The sequence below is a fragment of the Humulus lupulus genome, chromosome 3 (assembly GCF_963169125.1).
Source record: "Humulus lupulus chromosome 3, drHumLupu1.1, whole genome shotgun sequence".
NCBI lineage: Eukaryota > Viridiplantae > Streptophyta > Magnoliopsida > Rosales > Cannabaceae > Humulus > Humulus lupulus.
Window position 1 is genome coordinate 77,173,476 of NC_084795.1, and position 8,379 is coordinate 77,181,854.

At 34.2% G+C, this 8,379-nt stretch overlaps 1 pseudogene; it reads left to right on the forward strand.

Annotated features, from left to right (window-relative positions):
* The first annotated feature begins 4,635 nt into the window (after positions 1 to 4,635).
* LOC133824422 (uncharacterized) lies at positions 4,636 to 7,791 on the forward strand (annotated as a pseudogene).
* Positions 7,792 to 8,379: the final 588 nt, after the last annotated feature.

Consider the following 8,379-nt stretch of genomic DNA (forward strand, 5'->3'; position numbering starts at 1 on the left):
TAGGGCCATGCCCGGCAATCATACTATGGGCCCACGCCCTATCCTACGGGTGTTATAGTTTTCTTACCTGTATTCCGAGCCTCCTGATGCACTAAAGCCGCGAGCACGGTCCTCTAGCACGAGCCTCACCAACAACCTAGTCACAACACACAAGAAACATCCCTCAATACTAATCAACCCAAAACCACTTCCCGGGACCAATCCCGCACTCTCGGGACCTCTAAAACCTTAAAACAACACCCCGGAGACATCCCCCGAACCCCCGGAGCAAAGGCCTAAAATTGCCAAAAATGTGAACCTGAAATTTGCCTTGTGCCGCGGCACCCATCAGTCAGGGACTCCCTCGCCGCGGCACGAAAAACCTGTGTCGCGGCACGCCTTCGCAGACCCAGAATTCTGGGTTTTTCCCCTGCATTTTCTCCGAGCTAAAACCTCCCAAATCGTCCCAAACTCACACCCAAGCTCCAAAACCAAATCAAAACTCCAAATAGACCATACATCAACCCATAAACATCATAACCCAACTCAATAACACAATCACACTCAAAATCACCCATTTGATTCCAAATTTCAGAAAACTCAAACCCAATGGCCAAAAACACAACCCAAGCTTGACAAACCTAAACCATGGCTCCAAAATCTTAAACCACAACAGAAAAGAAAACCCAAGGATGTTTAAAACTCTTACCTCAATCAAGAATCCAACCTTAAGCTTCCTTGTTTCATCCCCTTAGTCTTCAAGTTTCAGCTCCCTTCTTCTTCTTCATGCCCTAGCTTTTTCCCTCTCCTTCTTCTTCTCTTCAAATTATCAAAGCATCAAATGACCAAGCCCCAAACCGTGTACCCCTTAATACCCAGCTGCCATATATCCAATTCCCAGCCAAATGACCATTTTACCCCTCCTTGCCTATCCTTTCCCAACTAACCTCAAGGGCACTTAAGTCATTTCATTTCTATTTCATATCTACCATTTTCTTTCTAAAACTTGTTACTCTAAGCAGTAACAAATGGTTACCCAGGTTACTCAATCACCAATAACCATTACCCGCTAAATCTCAATCTTAACCATAAAATTCCCGAAGTACCCCTAGGCTCCTCCCGAGCCGGGTATAGAAATCCCGTTGTGACTCTTAAGTTAATTTGCTCTCCAGGACCGTCTCGGCACGTGCATCACAACAATACCACCACACTCACGTGGTACAAATCACGGAATACAATTATCTCATATATGCCCTCAGCGGGCTAAAATTACCAATTTACCCTTATCATGCAAACGGGGTCCACATGCATAATTATTTCACCTAACATGCATACTAACCACGTAGTCATGCATCTCAATGTTCAATTAGTCATATAACATGCTTTAAATCATAATCATACATTTAACTCATAAAATCACACATAAATCTCAACATGCCCTCCTGGCATACTAATCAAGGCCCTTAAGCCTTATTAGTGAATTCGGGTCATTACAAGGCCTTAATAACACTTTCTTTTTTCCTTGTTCTGTATGCAGCTTGCAAGGGTTATTTAATGACTGCAACTGTTAATGGAAAGCTATTCTCCGACTATATGATGCATTGTTGTGCTTGTTTAACACAACATAGAACTAGATCTGATCCATAATTTGTATGAGAAGCTAATAAAAAATCAATTTTTATTTTTCAATTCCCATTTGCAGGAGAGAGATTTAGTGATTTAGTGTTAAGTGGAGTGCCTCCATTTTGGGCTGGTAGGATTTTTAAAGATGCTTCTTGTTAGTCATTGTTGTATTTAGTATCTGTGTTTCTATTTGTGTCTCTGTATGTGTATTTTGTGACCTTTTTTCTTTCCCCTTGGTTTCAATAGAGAGCGAGCAAGGGATATTTGAAGAAGTATTACATGGTGACCTAGACTTTTGAACAGACCCATGGCCTAGTATTTCTAAAGGTGCCAAATATTTAGTAAGGAAAATGCTTATTCGAGATCCCAAAAAGTGGATATCTGCACATGATGTTTTGTGTGAGTTTCAGTCACTGGTTTGCTTTCATAATTACAATTTTTTTGTTTGACCTATGTTGCTACTGAAATTAAAGGGTTGCAATTATTGTTGAGCAAAGCTTTTTGGAAAAGCATCTATTATTCATTTCAGCTGCTTTGTAAATAATTATTCTCATCATTTTTTTCCAACAATTGTCATAATTTTTTGCCACTGCCTTCACAGATTATAACATGTGTATATTGACAATCATTTTAATTTTAATTGTCTAACCTTTTTGCAGACATATGAAAGATCATGTATTCAAAAGTGGATAGACATACCTAGCAGTGCCAGGGATTGCGTGTCCTCATCCTGTAACAGGTCTGCTCTAGTTATCCATTTTCTCAAGTAGGACTAGTTATTTTTATATTTTAATATAATGAAGAAATCTACTTTTAGGTTGGTGATTTATGGCTTGTTCGAAGATTCAAATGGCTGTAAAGAATGAAGATTATGTAACTATATGGGTGTCTAAGATATGGAAAGACAGTCACTTAACATTTTCAGTATGCGACTTCTAGGGGCTTAGGTTTGTTTTCTATATACTTAATTTCTCTGCCAGAACATTATTTAGCTATAGGACATAATTTCTTTTAGGCATATAAATCAATATCATTAATGCTCAACGCCTTTGGTATACAAATGTGTATATATATATACAAGAGAAAGTTTAATTGAGTTCAAATATATCACTGAGAATTTTGTTGCTGTAGATGGGAATGCTTGATTTTTTTTTTTTTACTTTTGGTAATTGGAATGATGGTGGGAACCAAGATATAGAAAAAATTTAAGTTAGATACTTATAGTCTAAAGAAGAAGAAACTAAAGAAAGCATTAATATTCATGTACAGAGTCATTTGTTATCATAAGACATTTTACTATCCAAAAAGATAACAACTCAGTAACATGGCCCTAGCCATTTGCAATCACATATTGGCCTATGGTTTGAATTTGGTCTTCTTGTCTTATATAACTAAACTATTTACGAACAATATCATCAATTCATTTTCTTTCTTATGCTATAAATGTTCAATTTTAGTGATTCTGTTTTTATATGAGTTGCATGACACAACTTTGTTTCAATGTTTCTGGTTTTAAAGAATTGTCCATCTGAGCATTATACACTCTAATATCAATACCTCATGATTAGCACTATCTGCAACTTTTGAGGCTAAAATTATACTTGAAAGTTATCTTTGTTATATTACAGCTTTATTTAACTTTTGAGGCTTAAGTTAAAAAAATTGATGAGAAATAAAGAGACTCTAGTTTGTTACAGAAGATGATCTATAAAAATAAAGGTCTCTCCTCATCTTTCTGTGCTATTGGGGGTTATTGTTTCTCATCATTTTTCAGTTTCTGGTAGAGGAACTTGAAAAAGAGATAGTTTTTGTTGTGCCAAGTATATCAGGGAGAACACCACAAAACATAAGCTTTAATCAAGATACAAATTTAAAGACCAAAAAAATTGATCAAACAAATAACAGTAAAACAAAGAATAACAAAATAACAGGAAACAACACACCAGAATTTACTTGGTTCGAACTAGAGCAAAATTGCTACTAGTCTACATCTAAGGGGCAGCCAGTATTATTGATTCTTTCTTATACAATTCTCTTTACAACCTTTACAACACTCTTGTCTCTGTTCCTCTCAAGATGTTACAATTTTAGAGAATAAAATTTGTTCTTTTTCACAACCAGTGAAAAAACTAAAGTAATACAAACTTATATAGCAAAGTATTACAAGTAAAGAAATAGAACCAACAAACTTAACAGAAACAGTTAGAAGTTAGTTGCCTGGACCAATATAACAAATTTCCTCCTTGGTTCAGAAACTAAACTTGAACTAGTGACTACCCAAATAGCCCCGTAGGGCCTATCCATCTTGTAATTGAATGAGATCCAAGCAGTGATAAAACTTGCTGCCTGGAAGTACTTTAGTAATCATATCAGATGGATTATGTTCAATAGGAATCTTCTTAACTTTCACCAATCCTTGAGCAATAACTTCTCTCACAAAATGTATTTTGATATCTACATGTTTTGTTCTTTCATGGTACACTTGATTTTTAGACAAGTGTATAGCACTTTGGTTTGCACAGTAAACAGTAATGACATCATTATGTAGCTTCAGTTCCTTAGCAATACCAAGCCACATAGCTTCTTTAACTGCCTCAGTGAGAGTAATGTATTCAGCCACATAGATCTGTGCTTCATAACTGGAGAAAAAACATCATTGAAATCAATGCCTTCCCTTTGTGTGAACCCACGAGCAACAAGCCTAGCCTTGAATCTACCTCTTTCAACCCCAGGAATTCCTTTTTTAATCTTGAAAATCCACTTACAACTTACCAATCTAGAACTAGTAGGCCTTTTTACTAAACTCCATGTATTATTGTCATATAGAGATTTCATCTCCTCATCCATGGCTGTAAGCCAATTTTTTCTATCCTTACAAACAATAGCAGTTTTAAAACTCTTAGGTTCATCATCAAGGGAGAATCTGTTTTCTATGTAAGAAAGAAATCTAATTGTCGTTCTCAAATTGATGATTTTGCTATCAGCCTATTATAAACTATATGTGGTGCCCCCTTGCTTCTCTGTCATTTCCTTTTTGTTCCCCTTAATAAACTTTCCTATAGGGTTGATCTCAACCATCAGTCAGATGAGGAAGATGAAGAAAGCAGTGCTGAGGAATCTTTGCTAGAGAAGACATTTAATGAACGGAATTCATTAAATGCAGATAATCATAATCATAGAAGATGTTTACCTTTCCGGTTGGTTCATGTTCGAAGCCGCCAGAAAATTGTTATTTTGGTATGGAAATAGCATGTACAATAGTCTATTAATATTTTCAGTAAATTAATGAAGTGTTATGTGTTACTACATTTCATCAAGATGCATAACTCAGTATTTATTAATTTATCAAGCAACACTTCTAGTTATTGTAATAATGTTGGCTTGTGTTGTTATAATCTGGATTGGGATGGGAAAAAACCCTATTGATTCTACAGTGTTGGCTCGGGTATGCACTATGCACATATCGATACATTTTGTATTTTTCTTTCCTTGGTATAATAATAGAATGCTATCTAGATTTTCCTGACTATGAATTGATCTTAATTTTTCTTTTTATTATGACATGAATACATATGAAATGGTTAATAATTACGCTGAATCTCTTTTTCCTATGCTTCCAACACAGTTACATACCAAGCATTATAGCCAGTATAGCGGAAGGCTCAATCAATTTTATTGTTTCAATTTTTTCTTATAATTGTATGAAAAAATTCCAATATTATTGATTTACGCAGGTATATGTAGAGGTTTTTGTAGGAGCAATGCTTTTATTAGCTGGAGCACTAGCTTGTTATGGTAAGCAATTTTCGTTCAAGTTTATCTGCTTTCAATTGTCAGAAGTTCTAGTTATCATTTGTTTTGTTCATTTTCTAGTAATTTTTGTTTCAGTGTAGGAACTAGTTAGGTCATTGTTGGTTACTTTTGCTTGATGGGATGACCCAATACACCATTTTTGTATTATGGTGTCAAAACTTATTACACTTCACAAGATGCTATTGACTTATTTTTAGTTGAATGAAGTAATATAAAGGTTAATACTTAAAAGAACCGGAATTCCACTTGCTTCCATATTTACAAGAATATGCAATTTAAGTATGATGTATTTCATTTACAATAAATAAAATAATAATTTCTGACAACTATAAAACTATAAAATATGTCAAGCAAAAGTAAAGGATTTTCCCCAAATTAACAGGACCTCACATGTAATTTCAAATTCAACACTGATGCTTCCTTGATTTTCTCTATTACATTAAGGTGTTAATATTGACTCAGATTGTTTCAATTGATTCAGAAAGTTTGAGTTACCCATTTTTTCTCAGAAACTAATGGTTTTAATTCCTTCCAAAGAAATCCTAGAGAAAAAATAAAATCATGATCATTAGAGTCTATTTTTAATGGATTTTGTTATTTGTATTTTTCATCATAAGGTCAAAGTGTTTATATATAATGAACTCTCAGGAGAAGTTACTATTTGGACACTTTTCCATATGTTTGATTTTTCAGAAATTGGAAAAGCACAGGTTGTTTTACACATGTTTTCTTTTACCATTAATGCATGCTAATTATTGTTTGATTATTCTGTTCTGTGGTGCGGTGAATACCTTTTACGATCAAAACAAATTACTTGGGTCCTTTATTATTATTATTATTATTTAAGTTATAATTTTTTTTTTTTTTGTCTTTCTTTTTTTCAAGGAATATTACTATGCCTGAAAATGAGCAAAGTCAGAACTGAAAGAGCTTCAGAGCTTTGGAAGGTACTTTTTTCCAATTCATTCTTAATATGATATTACCTTCTTTCTTAGCTGCTTTGAGTTTTTCCATCTCTGATGCTAAACATGCTTTACTTTTCAACTTTATCCAGATATAAGATTGCTCAAAAGGTTTGTTTTTTGGCATATAAATTGAAAACCTTTTTATGAGCACTTTCCATGTGTTTTTTTTCATGAAAGTTGTTAAGTTGTGCTGAATGAATGTAACTTTGGGTTTGCAGGTTGCGGGTTTAGCTGTTGTTTGTGTTATATGATTCACCTCTAATGCTTTTGTGGCTTTGTTAACTGACATTCCTGTAAGTTCCTATCTATAGGGCATGTAATGCCATCCCATTTTTCATTCAAACATCTAACTTGGTCTAATAGATCTCTAGCAGTTCATTTCTCGTAATTTTTTTAAAAAAATTGCAGATGCTTTATCACTGGCATGACCAAGAAGTGAATGGTGGTTGTATATCTCTTCTAATTGTGTATTACTTTGTAGGTAAGTAATGCTAACTAACCCTTCCAAATTCAGTTAATGAGTTGACCTTTATTCAATTGATGGTTTTACATAAACACAAAGTAATTTTGGCCACTATATTCTTCGACTGAGAAGATTCTATGCTATCATTCTTCTCTCTACATTAGAATATTTTTATCTCATGTGGTAATGGTTGCATCTTTAGCAGTTTTATAGATGTGACTAGACAAATCCTCAAGTGTTTTGTTAGGACATTTGCTTCACTATTATATTCTCTTGAGATTATCCATTACAAATTTCCTGCTAGAAGTTTGTATCGAAAGAAATTCCCATTTTATATTAAGAACTCTTGACCAACCAAGAGGGTTTCTTCAGGTTTTATTTTCATTTAATTCAAGTAAAAAAATGTAATGACAAAACATATAGAAGCAAATGGAACTTCCAAAACATATAGATTGCCAAGGTTCTATTGTTAGATCTCTCCTTAGCCCCCCTAATGATTACTTGGAGTTAAGCACTGATTAACAGAGTTAGATGTAAATTTTCTTGTTGATAATAAATAATAGCTCTTACAGGTTGAACATGGTTAAAAGATTGTTCTTCTCTCTAGTAAAATGCTCTTGGGAGAATTGGTAAATTGTCTGTTGATTTGTTTTATTCACTTTTGTGTGCTTCTAGGTTCATCAATCCCCTCAGCCTTTTTATTATGGGTAATGAGAGAAGCACCACCATTAATAACAACTTATGTATAACAATAATCAGCTACATTAACTTTCGTTAGTGATAGTACAGCAGCAATACCAAATCCTCAACACTGGACGACTGCGCCAAGTGTGAGAAATCAGGTCTGTATTATTCTCCCTTCATATTCTTCATCTATGTCGTGTATATAAACATTGATAAAGTCAAGTTTTTGGAGTTGTTTATGTATCAAAGTTGAAACTTTGTTAATGATTTTATGAACCATCTTTGAAAAATAAAATTTCATTAGGGTGATAAAGTCAGAGTAGTACAAACTCTACTGTTTGTTGAAGGAATTAACACACTTCTTCAAACTCTCTTTGGAACCAAACTACCTACTGTTATTGGAGGGCCTTATGCATTCATGGTCCCTATTATATCTATCATTCATGATTCATCATTGGCTAGTATTGAGGACCCTCATATCGTAAGTGCAACCCTTCTATTCTTGAATAAGGCATTTCCTTTTCCTTGATATCACTAAAGCATTGTTTTATGGTATGACTTCTTTGCTATCTATGTGTTGTAAGGAAGCTTACATTTCTTGTACATTTTTCTAGAGATTTCTCAACACCATGAGAGCAGTCCAAGGTGCTTTGATAGTAGCATCAATCATACAGATTATCCTAGGATACAGTCAAATTTGGGCCATCTGTTCCTGGTAAGATTTATCTATCTTGGAATTAGAGGTAGTTGATTCAGGTATAATGCTGAAACCTGAAAACAACAGTATAATAGCTTGTGATTCTTGCTATTCAAATGGTTCTTTAGAGGGAATAAAAATTGGATGGTTCCTAT